Source organism: Melozone crissalis, unplaced genomic scaffold (genome assembly GCF_028551555.1).
Source record: "Melozone crissalis strain CALT ecotype California unplaced genomic scaffold, PUWL_Pcris_2 ptg000066l_1, whole genome shotgun sequence".
Classification (NCBI taxonomy): domain Eukaryota; kingdom Metazoa; phylum Chordata; class Aves; order Passeriformes; family Passerellidae; genus Melozone; species Melozone crissalis.
Window position 1 is genome coordinate 3,669,577 of NW_026535844.1, and position 17,082 is coordinate 3,686,658.

At 54.6% G+C, this 17,082-nt stretch overlaps 1 pseudogene; it reads right to left on the minus strand.

The window, feature by feature from the left end:
• The window catches only part of LOC128945470 (zinc finger protein 208-like), a 463,302-nt pseudogene that overhangs the window by 444,985 nt on the left and 1,235 nt on the right, over window positions 1-17,082 (minus strand).

Genomic DNA, 17,082 nt, shown 5'->3' on the forward strand with positions numbered 1-17,082 from the left:
CCCGGGATCAGGAGATTTGACAATGCCGGTGACATATGATGCCCAGGGACAGAATCCAAGATGGGAGAGGATGGGTCATGAGACACTCAAAGACTTAAGGAAGGCGGCTCAAACTTTTGGGCTGAACTCACAATACTTCAAACAGCTACTAAGAGGGACATTCACTATGTATGATCTCACACCATATGATATTCGAAGTATTGTGGCAATGATCCTCACTGACACACAGAATCTTATCTGGGAGAAAAGGTGGAGAAAATATCTTGCTGAGTTGCGGAACAGATATCAAGGTGGGCCAAATGCGAACCTCACAGAAGGGCAATTAGCAGGGGATCCTCCAGATGACAACCCAGGGGAACAAGCAGCGCGGCTTCCACGAAGAGTGTTAAACGACATCAAAGAAGCAGCGCGATTGGCAATCATACAAATTACACCGACAGGAGCTCCAGATGTTCCGTTCTCTTGCATCAGGCAAGGTCCCACAGAGCCATTCATGTCGTTCATCGACCGACTCACGCAAGCCGTAGATCGACAGGTAACGACAGAAGAAGTGAAGAGGCCTCTCTTGGAGAGTCTAGCTTTCGGCAATGCCAACCCGGACTGTCAACGGGTGATTAGCACCATGCCAGGACGGCCATCCTTGGCAGAGATGGTGGAGGCATGCAGCAAGGTGGGGACACCTCAGCACGTCGCAGCGATTGTGAAGAATGAATTAAAAGAGGAACGGGAAGAACAGCTAAAGGGATGCTCAGAAGGGCAGTCAGAGAACAAGACATTGGAGAAGATGTTCGAGAAACTACTCCATCAACAGGACGAAAACGTCAACAAAGTTCTTGCGACAATGTAGAAAAAGAACAACCCCCAAGGAGGACACTGCTAGAGAGCAGGGAAAGAGAGTATTTTATCACACACATTAGAGCGCACACGACCCTTCCGGGATTTTTAGCGGAAGGGAATGCTCGGGCAGATAGGTTGATAATGCCCATTTTGCAAACACTGCCGGACATTTTTGAACAGGCAAAGCTAAGGGAAAATCCTTTAGTTTTGATCAGAAACCCAGAGACAGGACAAATAGAGGGTCCTTTCAAACGAATCACTTGGGGCAAGGGTCTCGCTTGTATTTCCACAGATCGAGGTCTGAAGTGGGTGTCGGCGCGGCACGTGAAACCATTCCAAACGCGAGAACACGAGAACGCTGATCCAAGAAACAAAGAGACGAGTACTCAGACAGAAGTCGAGACTCAGACTGCGAAAAACGACCCGGAGGAGAAATAAAAAGAAACTAAGGACTTTGGGGGTTTTCACATAATAGCGAAAAAGATCTTCTTGGTGCAAACAGAAGGGGGAGATGTGGGATCTCAACCTCTTAGGGCTGAGATGCAGAGTGACCGAGACCACCCCTGGGGGGCTCGGGAGTCCTGGAATGTTGCCAGAAATGTCTGGTGGCTGGGCTTTGATCCCACAGGGGAGACGACATCAGTATGAGGATAGGAGGATTTCACTGGGGTGAATGGTGAAGGGATAAGTTAATTGGAGTGTGAGATACAGGGTTTAAGATTTCTGTACAGGGGGGTCTGAAGAGGTAAGATGGAGGAATTGGGGCGTGCCCTTCTCCTTCTTCTTCTTTTTCTTGGCCTCCATCTTCTGTGGTGATGTTGGCACTTTGGGATTGGTCTTTACCACAAGTGCCCTGGTTAATAAGGGTAGAGGGTATTGGAGAAAAATGATAAATATTGTATACGTAACTCCGAGTATAAAGATAAGTGGCTGCCCCGGGGGCTCTCAGTGTGTGCCCATGGCTGACTGCTGAGCAGAACTCTGTCAGGCCAAGAGAAAATCTTTTAGATAAGCATTTAATAAACACCGAGACCAAGAAAAGATCTGAAGTCCCTTCTCGTCCTTTGGAGTGCGGGCGGCCCAAGGCCACCTCGGGCCTTCCCAGACCATCTAAACAGCCGAAAATCCGACAGTCCCTGTACTCTGGGAAAACGTTCTACCCTTACTCCAAACATCACCCTGTTACATAATTGAAAAAAAGAAAAAGAATCAAAACGTGAAAAAAGGTCCTACACTGAATTTGATGAAAATTGTGATCTGAGATTGTACGATTGGAACAGACCAAAAAAGATTGCTACCTCTCTGTTTTTACCCTGGGTAGCTGCAGCTAAAGCCCTCGGTGAAATCAATCACCTTGGGTGCTTGCTCAGTAAACAAGCTAATGCCACATCAGCAGCCCTGAGTGATCTCTTAAAGGAAGAAGAAACCACAAGACAAGCTTCACTCCAAAACCGAGCAGCAATAGACTTCCTGCTGCCTGCCCAGGGACATGGATGTGAGGACTTCGAAGGAATGTGCTGCTTCAACCTCTCTTCGCGTTCGGAGTCCATCCATGCGAACATCCAGAAACTGAAAGATCTCGTGAAGGACTTGAAAGTAGAAAGAATCCCAGATTGAGTCAATGAACTTTTCGGGCAATGGGGACTAACAGGATGGACTGCATCTTTGGTCAAGGGATTGTTGTTGATCCTCCTTGTAATTGTCATTGTGTTAGCTATGTTCTTGTGTCTTGTTCACTGTTTCAAAAGAACTATAGCGAATGCATTTTTTGTAAAAACAGAAAGTGGAGTTGTAGTAAACCACTCAGGTTTAGCCAGGGCCCCTTGGAGAATAGAATGCTGACACAGCAGCAAAGAAGTTTCCTGTCCCCAGGGACATCCGCCTCGTATCCTATCCCTATACCATGTAAGGCAATATTGTGTTAACCCTGCTATTGGTCACTTATGGTCACTCTAACACCTTTGCCATTGGTCAGGATTGGATCTGGGCCAAGGGTATAAAAGTAGCATACTGTACCCCTACTAACTCGGAAGAAGAAGAGCTGAGACCCTTCACGGAACCCCTGTAATAAAGCCATACATGTGGAACAGCCAGCGTCTTCTGCTTCTCCTCTCTCTACCGTCTGCTGGAGCCTTAGGCTAAGGGAAAAAGCTACCTAGCATGCAAAGAGCTTGAAATCATAAGAGCTGCCTAATCACTAAGAGCTGAATATTCCCTGCTTGCTAGGGGCTGTCCTGCGGCCTTGGTCTGAGAGCAAGCTGGCCTCTGGCACTCAGTCCCCCTGGGAGCTGAGCTCTGGAGCTGTAATAGCGTGCATAGGATAAGACGAAGCAAGGCTCATTTATATGAGGATGTTAAACAATCATCTTCAGGTTTTAGACAAGTTTCCCAGTGAGAAGAATCAGGGGGAAGATCATCTTGCAAAATGTCTTTTAGAAGCTCCTGCAGAAATCTTGTTGTGTTTGGGGCTGGGATTTGGGGGTGATTTGGGGTTTTCTGGCAAGATAACATTAGAGCTGATGCACTTGCTTCACATTTCCAGGTCATCCTCACAGCCAGATGAGCTGCAACAACATAAATCCCAAAGAAAATTGTTGCTGGAGACTGAAGAATATTCTTGTGTGTGGAGGCTGGAGTCCTCTGGGAATTCCCTTCCCATGTGCAGAAACCTCCAGCTGCTGCTCCCAGTGCAGGGTCCCTCTGTGCTCACAGGCCTCTGCAGCCACTGGAGAATTTGCCTCTTACCATGGCCGCCGTTTCCCTGAAGTAAGGAGGTTCTCCTTCCACCATCTTGATGGTCACAATGCCAAAGGCCCAGATGTCCACCTTGGAGCCATAAGGAGATCTGGTCACAACTTCTGGGGCCATCCAGTGAGCAGTGCCCACCATGGAGCTGCGCTGGTCCTGCTCAGGGCTGAGCTGAGTGCAGAGGCCAAAACCAGCTGAGGACAGAAACAAACCCTGTCAAAGGCAGCTGGAATGAGGAAACCAAGCACCAAGATTCCCCACTCTCACTCTGAGAGTGCAGTAGTGAAGTCAGCTGGAAAAGCCCTCAGGGCTGTAGCCAAGGAAAGATGGAACTGGACCCTTCAAGAAACCCTCAGCTTTCATGCAGTGGCTTTTACTGATTCCCTTGGAGCTTTAGATTCCCACTGCTGCCCCTCTGGCAGGGCCATAGGCAGAGCAAAGGCACTGCTGGCACCCTGCTCCTCTGCTGAGCTCTCTGCAGGGGCAGCCGCTCTCAGCTGGCAGCAGGGGCCGGGCAGTGCCCCCAGCAGCCCTTGTGGGGCTCTGGCCCTCCCTGGGAAGCAGCCCCACACCCGCAGCCCGGGAGCGCCGTGCCTGGCCAGGAACACCCACCCAGCCTGACAGAGCCGTCCGTGCCCAGGAGGATGTTGGAGCTCTTCAGATCCCTGTGGATCACCCGCTTGGAATGGAGGAAATCCAGGCCCTGCAGACACTGAGAGAGAACAATGTGGTAAATAGGTGTGATTCATGCTGATAAAATTGAAACAGTAATCAATATTGATACAGTAATTAATTTTTGGAAATAATAAAACAGATAAAAGTTGTAATGGCAAAGAAGAAAGGGAGAGGAGGGGTTCCATCCCCCCTCCTGGCAGATGTTCAAGGATAGAAGGAAAAGCAAGAGATAACAGTTACTAAAAATTAACAGAAAGGAAAATCTGATTGGGTCCCAGGAAAATGCTAGTTATAAGAGATTTATTCCTTTGGTGCTTAAATATAATATTATGTTCGTTTTGGCTTACATTATACTGGCTTGGTGCGCACGTCTAACCCAAGGGTGAATGAAAGGACATCGAGGAAGAGGAGAGGCCTTCATCAGTGACAACCCCCAAAGACGTGTGCGACCACCAAACTGAGTGGTGGAGCATGCACGGTAAAGGTGGTGATGAGGGCGGAGGTAAAAATGTGATGAATCGAAAATGGGAGGAGATGGCATTGACACATGACATATAAGGGGGGAATCTTCACTTGGCAAGCTCGTACGTGAGGTGGCAAGGGTCCAAGAGCCCTGCACTCCGTACCCCGTGGTTATCTTTTGCTTATGCGCTATTATTTGAACCAAGTTATCCCTTATTTTTAATCAAATTATATTGTCGATATATATTTTCTAAACTATTCAATTAAAATTGCTGCTATCTCAAACATTGTTTGGTTTTTTTTATGATGGGATAATTGGGCAAACATAACAACAAGAAATACGACGGCAAAAACCAATGGCCCGAATATATCACACAAGAAAGGACAGTTCAGAATTCTGCCAGCAGCAGCTTTGCCATGACAGGTCAGGAGTGCAGTGCACACAAGCTCCAGGCAAACGGTTCAAGGCACAGCTGAGAACAGCAAATCAAATCCAAACCAGACAGAGAGTACCACAACAGCAGGAGAGAGAACAAGAACAGAGCAGAAGTGCAGTGATGCTGGCAGGCTGTTCACTGCAGAGGCTCTTTCTTCTCCAGCTCATAAAAACAACACAGAAACAAAGCCCTGAGCATGGAGCCACTCCTGTTCTCACGCCCTGTTTGGAAGGACCATCGTGTCCCAGCCATGGAGTGACAAGCAGGATCCCTCACCTCCCGACTGACAGCTGCCATCTCTCCTTCAGCCATGCGTGTCTGTCTGACAACGTCCTGCAAAGTTCCTCCATCCATGTATTCCATCACCAGCCAGAGATCTCCATCAACAAGGAAGCTGGAAGAGGAAAGCAATGGCATGGAGATGAAAGTGCAGAGCTCAAGTCCCCCATGGAAAAGCCTGGAGTGGAGTTTTGTTTCCAAGTCACTTGTCAGTGAGGACAGAATCAGAATCATCCCCTTCCACCATTCCTTCCAGAACAAGGACACGCGGTTGTCCGGTGGAGCTCCGTGCACCGCTCCATCTCCATCCCCCGTGGGAGGATCCGCGCTGGATAACCCCGGGCGGCCCCCAGGGTGAAAGCCCCCCGGCTTGAGAACACAACTGGCTGGGGGCTCCGCATCTTCCTCGCCCCGCCTGTAGACACCATGATGAAGGCCGGAGCATCCCCGCTACTTTTCTTGTTTCTGGTCCTCTCCTTATGTCCCCCCCTCCTCTTCCTCCCGCCTCTCCCTCCCCGGTTCAATCGCTCCTCCCGCTCCTCGTTCCTCATCCTCCTCCTTCCCCTCTCCTCTCTCACGTCCCCCGCCCCTTCCTCCTCCTCCTCCCGCTCCCCCCGGGCCCAGCCCCCACCCTTTGTCCCCCTCCCTTTGCCCAAATCCGTCCCATCGCCCCCCCCAAACCTCTCCCCACCGCCCCCCAATAAACGTCCCCGGGCCCAACTGGGAAGCTTTATTGGGAGCACTGGGAGCAGGCACTGGGCGGGGACAGAGCGCCAGCGGGGCTGGGGGGGACACGGGACCCCCCCAAAATCAGCGGAGCGGGGACGGAGCGGCGGGTCCCGGCCGGGCCCGAGCCCACAGGGAGGGGCTGCGGCCGCCGCCGGCTCAGGAGCTCTGTGGGCAGAGAAAAGGGGGTGACACCGGGCTGGGGGCCCCGGCGGGAGCGCACACGCTCCGCCACAGCGGGGACGCCACCCCCGGCACCCGTCCTGACCTTCTTGCGCAGGGAGGAGCCGAGCCCCAGCGCCAGGAAGACGAAGCCTAAGACGAAGCCCCCGATGCCCGTCAGCATCTTGCTGCGGGCAGCGTCCGGCGGCATCTCTGGGGGGTCCACAGGGCTCAGCACCCCCAAAACCTCTCACCGACACCCCGAGCCCATCCCAGCGCCCTCCCTGTGGCCCCCAGCCCAGCCAGGACCCTCTGAAACCTCCCCCCGATCCCTTTTTGTCCTGCCCAGGAGCCACCAAAGCCCCTCCCGTCCCTCTCAGCATCACACAGCCCCCTCCCAGTTGCCCCCAGCGCCCCAGGACCCCCAAAGCCTCTCGCAGTCCCTTGGCAGCCCCAGCAGGACTCAGCCAGAGCCCTCCCAGGCTGTGCCCAGCACAACCGAGCTCATGGCAAGCCCCGCTGTCCTATCGCCGATCTCCTTCCAGCTCCTCGGGGCTCACTGCGATCCCTCCCTGTCACACCCAGCACCCCCAAACTCCCTCCCAGTGCCCACCAGGATCCCTCCAACCCCATCCCACCCACCCCAGCATCCCCCAAACCCCTTCCCAGCCCTTGTCCAGCCTCTAGCCCCTCTCCCAGCTCCAGCCCGGCTCTCTCCAGCTCCCTCCCAGTGGCTCCCAGCACAGCCCAGTGGCTCTGCCAGCGCCCCCAGGGGCTCCCCCGTACCCCAGTGCCGCCTCAGAGGCTGCTCCAGGCTGACGTGCTCCACCTGGCAGCTGTAGCTGAGCCCGCGCCGGGGCGGCGTTTCCAGCAGCAGCAGCAGCTGGTAGGTCCAGTCCCCGTTGGGGACCACGTCGGTGGCCACCACATGCTCCGAGAGCTCCTGCTGGCCCTGGAACCACCTGACCTGGATGACAGCAGGGTAGAAATCCATCACGGAGCAGAGCAGGCGGCCGGGGCCGGGCTGGGAGCTCGAGGGGGGCACCAGCGAGATGGACACACTGGGGGCCACTGGGAGAGAGAGCGAGAGAGAGAGCGGGGACACACTGGGATCAGCTGGGGGACACTGGGAGAGAGAGGGGAGAGCTGGGTTGGGCTGGAGAGGGACTGGGAAGGACTGGGAGGGTCTGGGGACGGACTGGGAGGTTCTTGGAATGGATGTGGTGGGAATTGAATGGACTGAGATCAAAAGGAAGGGACTAGGGAGTGACCGGGAATACATTGGGAGCGACTTGGGATGGACTAGGAGGGACTGGGTGGGACTGGGAATTGACTAGCATGGACTGGGAGGGAATGGCAATGGAGTGCGATTGGACTGGGAAGGACTTGGTGGGATTGCGGTGTCCTGAGAGAGGTGGGAGGGGATGGGGGGGCACTGGGATAGAGGCTGGAGGTCTGGGAGTGAACTGGGAATTGACTTGGAGGGCCTGGATGAGGCGGTGAGGGACTGGGAGGGACTGGGAGTAAATGGAAATGGACAGGGAATGGACTGGAGAAATGCGTGGAGATGAGGGGTCCTGGGATTGAGGACGGTGCTCAGGGAAAGAACATGGAATGAACTGGGAATGACCTGAGTAGGAGTGGGAGGGACGGAGTAGGTACTGAGAGGGACTGGGAATGAGTTGGAGGGACTGGGGCAGCACTGGGAGGAACTGGGAATGAAGTGCGCGGCACTGCGAGGCCGAGTCCGGCGCGGGGCACTCGGCGCTGCGGGTCTGCCTAGTAACAGATGAGTAATTTTAAATACGAGTTCTGATTGGCTGAAAAGCGTAAGCTTTACGCGTCGCTGAAATGGACGCGCGGCGGGGGGGCACTGGGAGGGACTGGGGGAGACAAGGGGCCCCGGAGATGGGCACAATAAGGGCTGAAGGCTCTGGGGCGATTCCCAGAGAGGTTTTGAGAGGCTCCAAGGTCATTGGCAGGGCAGGGCCCGAGGGAACAAGCTCTGGCCCGCGCTCACCTTGGCACCTCACGCTGAATGGGCAGAACACCTCGTAGTTGTGCCGGCAGAGCCTGTCCACCTCACCCCGATAAAAGTCCAGTGCAGCCGAGTCATTGTTGGAGCGCTCTGCTTTCGTCTCCCCAGCGGGGGTGAACCCCACAAAGTGCCCCACGTCGCTGTCGAACACGAAGTACTGCACTCGGTTGTAGATTTGCCTCTGCACGTACTTCACCTTCTCCGTGCCATTAATGAAGTGACACTCGTGTGTTACCATCTCCTGGAACACCCCTGTGTGCGCGGGACACAGCTCTGGGTTGTCACCCCAGCCTCCCCCAGAAGCACCCCCAGAACTCCAGGGACCACCCCGGTGTGGTAGAAAGGGACAGGCGCTGCGGAAGATCTCGCGATGTAATGGAAAGGCAGGACCCTCAGTTTCCCCCTTAGATAAGACCATCTGCTTCCCGTAGATAAGAAACTAACATAGGAAGGTAGCCTCCCTTAACAAAAATACCAGTAATTTTCCATCCCCTACCCAGTAACTGTCCACCCCTTACTAACCATAGATGGTAAAGACAGACCCACGTTGACGTAGAGACCCCTTAGACTATAAAAACCCAAGAGATGAGATAATAAACGCCTTTTGACCGTCCATCACATTGATGTCTGCGTGTGTCATTGGCCCGAGCGGCCCAGGAGAGTTGGGCCGCCGTGCTGATCCTTAGAACCAGGTCGTCTGCCTTGCTCCAGAAGGCAACATTTGGTGCCCGAAACCCGGGAGCCGATCTGCGCCCGGGGAACGGGGATTCTCCTGGAAGAGGACAGCGGCTGCTGGCAGCAGGTCTGACCACAGCGGGAGGGACGCCTCCGGACCAGCGTGGACCATGGAAGCCATTGTGAAGGTCGTAACAGAGATGCATGCACAATGGGGTATAGAATGTAAACTTAGGGATTTAACTCTTGCATTGCCGAGACTGATTAAGCTTGGGGCTATTGAAAGCCCCGTGGACGTCCTACATTCGGACGTGTGGGATAATTGTACAAAAGCCCTGGCGGAGGACACCATGTCCTCGGGCTCAGGGAAAGCCCTAAAATCGTGGGGCAGGGTTGTCCAGGCTTTGCAAAAGGCTCGAGAAGAGCAGGAAACCTGGATAGCCGCGCGAACCTGTTTATTAGCCGTGCCGCAGTTGGGGGTGGGCGCGGCGACACAAACCGCGGAGATGCCTGACCCAGGCAGGCGCGCGGAGGCGCGAACGCCGGATCCCCCTCGGCGAGCGGATTCACCATCGGAGGGGGGGGAACACCCGCGGGCGTTCTGGCAGGGGCTCGCGGAGGAGGCGCGGAACGCGGCCGAATCGGCGGACCCCGTAGGGACCGATAAAAACGCCCCCCCACCATATGCGTTTGAAAATGGCGCCGAACCGCATGGTCAGGGCGGAAAGGAGGAGGTGGGGGGCGGAAGCGCGGTCAGCCCGCTTAACAACGCATGCGCGGGCGAGCAGGGAGACGGGGCGGCCCCCGCGGAGGCGCGGAAGACTAATCAGAGCGCTCAGTTCAAATTAAGTCCTTATAGGGCAATGACCTCCCCCAGCAGGAGGTGGGGGGACCCCAGGGGGAGGGAACGGCCCGACCCCCGCAAGAAGGGGCGGGGTCGGAGCCCGAGGAGAAGGCAGAGCAGCCCAGAAGCGTCTCTTTATTCAACTTCCGGCTCGGACTCGGGCTTGAGCTCCGAGCCCGAGATAGTATCGGAGGATTCCGATCTGGATTCCGGCTTTAACAGAGAGAGAGAAGCGGCACGTAAGGTCACTAGCCACAGCGCTCCCGCATGGGTGAAGGGGTTACCAGAGAAAAACCAAACCCCACTTACAAACTGGCGGAAAATAAAAATGGCTTGCCCGGAATGGACTCCGTCTGCCACCCTAGTGTTCCCGGTCCGTGTGGGGGGGGCAGGCGGAAACCAAAGGACTTATTCACCAGTCAATCCGAAAGATGTGCAGGCAATTGTTAAAGCGATTGCAGATAAGGCAATTAATTCTGCCATGGTTTGCACACTTATTGACGGCCTTTTTGGTGGGGACGATATGCTTCCCTTCGATATTAAGCAGACGTGTAGAATGATATTCGATGGTGCAGGGATGATCGTATTCAAACAAGAATGGGAGGATAATTGCATGAAACAGCTAGCCTTGGTAACAGGGGCAGACCATCCACTGCACGGTTCCAGCATACAGAGGCTCATGGGCACAGACCCCACTATGATCACCCCCCAGCTACAGGCTGAGGGCCTGCGAGCCCATGAGGTTATGACAACAACCCGTGCTGCCCGAGAAGCCATCCGGGACGCTTCTAAAGTGGTAGCCAAACCCTCTCCATGGTCGTCCATAAAACAGGGTGAGAGTGAGAGTTTCACTCAATTTGTGGACAAGCTCCAGGCCGCAATAGATTCCTCTACGTTACCCTCAGAGGCGAAGGGTCCCGTGCTGGCAGACTGCCTACGCCAGCAATGCAACTCAGCCACCAAGGACATTTTAAGGTCACTGCCACAGGGGTCTAATATAGCTGCCATGATCAGACACGTTGCAAAGGAGGAACACCTAGCTCCCATCCAAGCAGCAGTTCACACTGCAATAACCAGTGTGATGGCATGCCTTAAGCGTGGCCAGGCAGGCCACTTGGCAGTAAACTGCCCCCAGCCAAGGCGCCTATCAGCAGCTGCTCCACCACGCCAAGGGGGAGGTAGGGGGCCGTGCTGGGTGTGTGGAAGGAAGGGGCATTTAGCTAAGGAATGCAGATCCAGACCCCAGGGAAACAGGAGAGGGAGGGGGCACCTGGGCTGCATCCAGCCCCCTCCCACCTGGAATATGCAGCGGCCCAGCTACAGCAACCCCCAGTGGGGCAGGGGACCCTCATACCCTATGCCTCCACAGGGAGCAGTCAACTTTGCATCCCCCCCAGCAATTCAATGGCAGAGTTGTGCAGCACCCTCAATACCCTCGCACCCCCCACCGCCACAAGCCGCGCCGGTGTCACAGGAACAGCAGGGGACGGCCCAAAGCGGGATCCCTGGGTGGCCTTGGTCATGCAAATAGGGAAGGAGCCCCTGATGGTGTGGGGGACATGCCGCCTTTACGGCAGCCAGGATCCTCACATCATAGGGTTTCAGTTTTGGGCGGACATGGGATCAGACTGCACAATTTTTCCCCAAGCATATTGGCCCGGACATTGGCAATTCAAAGAAGTCCCCCCAGTGAATGGAGTGGGGGGGCAGTCCCGGGCATGGAAAAGCACCCAGCTGGTGGCTATAACACTTCACACAAAAAAGGGACCAGAACAGACAGTAGCAATCTACCCCTACATTTTGCAAAATTCTCCACCCCTGTTAGGAAGGGATGTTCTCTCCTTGCTAGGATTTCGGATCACAAATTTATCATGAGGGCCACTGCCGTACACCCTCCGCTGCCAATCAAATTGACTTGGAAATCATCAGACCCCGTATGGGTTGAGCAGTGGCCCCTGACAGAGCCTCGAATGGCAGCCTTGCTGGAACTGGTCTATCGAGAACTGCAAAAGGGTCACATAGAACCCTCCACCAGCCCATGGAACACCCCTGTATTCGTGGTCCCCAAAAGGTCTGGAAAAGGCTATCGTCTCGTCCACGATCTGAGAGAAGTGAACAAGACGATCAGACCCATGGGTCCAGTCCAGACACTGCTTCCCGCGAACTCAGCCATCCCCACAGGACAGCCATGTGCAGTATTGGACATCAAGGACTGTTTCTTTTCAATACCCCTGCACCCTGAGGACCGAGAGCGATTCGCCTTTTCCGTGGCATTTCGGAACGGTGAGCGGTCCAACCTTCGCTTCCAATGGAGAGTGCTTCCGCAAGGCCTGGTCGACAGCCCGACCATATGCCAAATCACCGTGGACAAAGCACTGATGCCAGTCCGACACTCTTATCCCACCGCGACCATCATCCAGTACATGGACGACATCCTGGTCGCAGCACCATCGACAAGCCAAGTGGATCACCTGGTGACCACAATCACGGAAACCCTTCAAGCCAACGGCTTCGAGATCGCGAGCGCAAAGATCAAGAGAGGACCCTGCGTGACCTTCCTGGGAGTGGGCATCACAAGCTCCTACGTGACACCCCCCGAGATGAAGATCAACCGAGACATCAAGACGCTCCACGACGTGCAACGCCTGGTGGGATCGCTGCAGTGGCTTCGCAACATCGTCCAGATTCCTCCCGAGGTCATGGACCCTCTGTACGACCTCCTGAAAGGAAAGAACCCCTGGGAACCCAAGGAGCTGACACCGCAAGCAACGAGCTCCCTCGACTTCATCGAAAACCAGATGGCCACTGGCACGCTTGCCAGGTGGAACCCAGCCATGCCACTGGACCTGTACGTCCACTTTACACCGAAGGGGGGAGTGGGAGCACTGGCCCAAGGACTTGCAGAAAAGGCCCGACCGATCCACTGGGTGGTCCTCGGAAGACCCGCTCGTGCATTTTCCCCAGGAATCGAGTGCATCGCTAACCTCATCATGAAAGGCAGGAGACTCGCCCTGAAACACCTAGGGACAGAGCCAACAAGCATCCACCTTCCGTTTCGCAAGCAGCCGACCAAGGGGTCAGCCACAATATCAGAGTACCTGGCCCTTGCTCTCTCCGGCTTCGGAGGAGAAATCACCTACTCCTCCAAGCCACCCTGGACTCAGCTGCTGACCGTAGTCGACATGGATATGCCACCGAAGGTCAAGGACAGACCGCAGCCGGGACCAACGGTCTTCACAGACGCTTCCTCCACGACCTCAACCACAGCAGCAGTGTGGCAGGCAGGAGAGCAATGGCATTGCGTCAAAGCGAGGGACCCCACACTGTCAGTGCAACAGGTGAGGCAGCAGCAGTGGTTTTGGCGTGCGGACTCTTCCAAGACGAACACCTCAACATCGTAACGGACTCTATATTCATGGCAAGGCTCTGCCTAGCCATGGCAGGACCGTCAACATCAGCAGCAGCCCTAATGCTGGAAGAAGCACTCTCCTCGCGACAGGGCACCGTGTCAGTCATTCACATCAACAGCCATGACCCACTCAAAGGTTACTTCCAGATCGGCAACGACAAAGCGGACACCGCAGCGAAAGGTGTCTGGACCTTGCAAAGAGCTCGTCAACTGCATGAGTCGCTCCACATCGGAGTCAAAGCACTGGCGAAGAGATGCGGAATCTCGACGGCGGACGCAAAACATGTGGTAGCCACTTGCCCTCATTGCCAGAAGTCACCCCTTTGGTCCTACGGAGTCAACCCGAGAGGTCTCAAGCCCTCAGAAATCTGGCAGTCGGACTTCACCTGGTGCGAAATACTGAAGCCCCGAGCATGGTTAGCAGTGACAGTGGACACTTATAGCGGAGCGATCGTGGCTACGCAGCACCCCAAAACCAACTCCAAAACCACAATTCAGCACTGGCTGACAGCCATGGCTTGGCTTGGTATCCCCAAGCAGATCAAAATGGACAACGGCTCCCACTTCAAATCCAAACAAGTACAGGAATTTGCCTCGAAATGGGGTATCACGCTAGTGCATGGCATCCCACATAACAGTACCGGGCAGGCCATAGTTGAGAGAGCAAACCAGACCCTGAAAACCAAGATAGAAGTGTTGGCAAAAGCAGAAGGCTTTGCCAATGCCATTCCCCCAGGAGATCAGGCACGTATGCTGGCAACCGCTTTGCTGGCACTGAATCAATTCCCTAGGGGAGATGAAACAAACAGTCCCGTCCAAAAACACTGGGCCACTCAAACACTAGAAGAGGGCCCACAGGTGGTAATCAGAAACGAGCTAGGTGAGTGGGAACGGGGTTGGAGGCTGATGCTCATGGGGCGAGGGTACGCAGCTGTCAAAAAGGACAGCAAAATCAGGTGGTGTCCACTTAAGTCGATTAAACCGGACCTTCATAGCGAGCAGAATGAGACTGACGAGAATTGCGAGTATTTGTTTACAGGACCTGCTCGTGGGACGCCCTCGTGACGCGTACTTCCCGGTTCCAGACGAAAGTGACAGACCACCAAGCCGGCAGACAGCACCCGAGAGACCCGCATGGGGGAGACCCAAGCACCAAGGGTGTTTTTGTGTGATTTTGCTGTTGGGGCTTGTCGTCGGAGGGCAAGCCAGCCCAGACCACTACCCCCATCAGCCCTTCAGGTGGGTCGCGCGACACCTGAGTAGGGGCAAAGCACTCAGAGAAATCACCACACCGAACACCCCATCCTTCGTGCTCCGCATCACCGACCTGTTTCCGGGACGGCCAAGGGTAAAACCCTATTCCCCACACGTCACACACTCGTACCTATCCTACTGGTGCCCAGCTTCAAACCCTGGGAAAAGCTACTGCAATCACCCAGGGTGGGGATATTGTGGGCACTGGGGCTGTGAAACCATTGTTACAGATGCCAGACCATCGGGGCCTGGGTGGGATCCACAAGAGCCAGACAAATTCTTACAGTTCACCTGGGCACCCATCGGTTGCAAAATACCCTTCTTCTTTCACGGAAACTTCCATCGAAACGAACATAAAGTCCCTAGAATTCGGGCGTGCACTGAGTACAACATGACGGTCTTGCAGCCAGATCACCCTAGCTGGGCCACAGGCAGAATGTGGACAGTGGTCCTTCAAGGGTCAAAAGAGAGGGTGAACGTGCAAATTATCAGGCTCCAACCATCAGCACCCCGAGCGGTCGGACCCAACAAAGCGATTAAAAGTGTGCCGAAAGGGAGAAACGTAACCTACCCCAAAACCTTACCCACAGGGGGTCAGCAATGTCCCGAACGGTCAAGCGGAAACCTTTCAGATGAGCCGCTTAACCGAGTCAGACTCAGACCCAATCCTTCGTATGTTAGAAGCTACCTTTGTATCCCTGAACGAATCCAACCCTAACCTAACCGAATCCTGCTGGCTTTGTTACAATGTCAAACCTCCCTTTTACGAGGGAGTCGCTTTAAACACTCCCTTCAGTTATTCCTCAGCCGACGCCCCTCACCAGTGCAGATGGGATACCCCTCGCAAAGGAATCACCCTGAGTCAAGTCACAGGCTGAGGCAGATGCTTTGGCAATTCAACCCTAGCTAAGCGGGGAGGTAACCTCTGTGCCAAAATGGTCAAGCCTAACAGGAGAAACAATAAGTGGGCAGTCCCAGCCGCATCTGGGATGTGGGTTTGCCAGTGATCCGGAGTGAGTCCTTGTGTGTTCCTTCCCAAATTCAATGACTCTAACGACTTCTGTGTCCAAGTTCTGATTGTTCCTAGGATCCTGTACCACTCAGACGAAGAAATGTACCATCTTCTTGAGGGACCCAGCCGGATCCACAAGAGAGAAATATTGACAGGTATAACCATCGCAATGCTGCTCGGCCTGGGAGCAGCTGGAATGGCCACGGGTGTCTCAGCCCTAGCGACCCAGCACCAAGGACTGTCACAGCTGCAAGCAACGATTGACGAGGACCTGCAAAGGATCGAGAAATCCATCTCCTTTCTAGAGAAGTCAGTCTCCTCACTCTCAGAAGTGGTCTTGCAGAACAGGCGAGATCTGGACCTCCTGTTCATGCAGCAAGGGGGCCTGTGTGCCGCCTTGAAAGAGGAGTGCTGTTTCTATGCAGACCACACGGGAGTAGTGAGAGACTCCATGGCAGAACTCCGGAACCGACTGGCTCAGAGACAGAAAGACAGGGAGGCCCAACAGGGCTGGTACGAGTCCTGGCTCAATCAATCACCTTGGCTAACCACTCTGATTTCTGTCCTGATAGGTCCATTGGCGATGCTGTTTCTAACAGTCACCTTCGGACCATGCCTGCTGAACAAGCTGGTCTCGTTCGTTCAGAGCCACCTGGAACGGACCAACATCCTGTACCTAGGCCGACGACAACTGCTGTGAATTCAACCAGGGAATTCAACCAGGGAACACTGCCAGTCACAAGATTTCCGAACTTGTCTGGCAAAAACTTACTCAGGTTTCCCAAGACCCCTTTCCCTTGTCGAACTACAACCTTATACCTCACTTCAGTACCTATGTACATGACTACCTCATTCATTTGTGAAAAAGGGGGGGGAGATGTGGTAGAAAGGGACAGGCGCTGCGGAAGATCTTGCGATGTAACGGAAAGGCAGGACCCTCAGTTTCCCCCTTAGATAAGACCATCTGCTTCCCGTAGATAAGAAACTAACATAGGAAGGTAGCCTCCCTTAACAAAAATACCAGTAATTTTCCATCCCCTACCCAGTAACTGTCCACCCCTTACTAACCATAGATGGTAAAGACAGACCCACGTTGACGTAGAGACCCCTTAGACTATAAAAACCCAAGAGATGAGATAATAAACGCCTTTTGGCCGTCCATCACATTGATGTCTGCGTGTGTCATTGGCCCGAGCAGCCCAGGAGAGTTGGGCCGCCGTGCTGATCCTTAGAACCAGGTCGCCTGCCTTGCTCCAGAAGGCAACACCCCGGATCCCCACTCCGCACCCCCTGTGCCCCACGGCCGCCATGGGACCCTCCTGCCCGCACCGCCTCTTCCTCTTTGCCACCCTTCCCCCATTTCCTCTTTCACGTCCTCTCCCCTCCCACCTCCTGCCGCTCCCAAATCACTTTTGGGGTCCCATTTCCCTATTTCCCCACAAATCCCCCAATCCCCAGCCCCCTCCCGCTCAGTTTTGTGGTCCCCCACTCCCCTTTTCCCGCCCTCCTCACCCTCTCCCACCC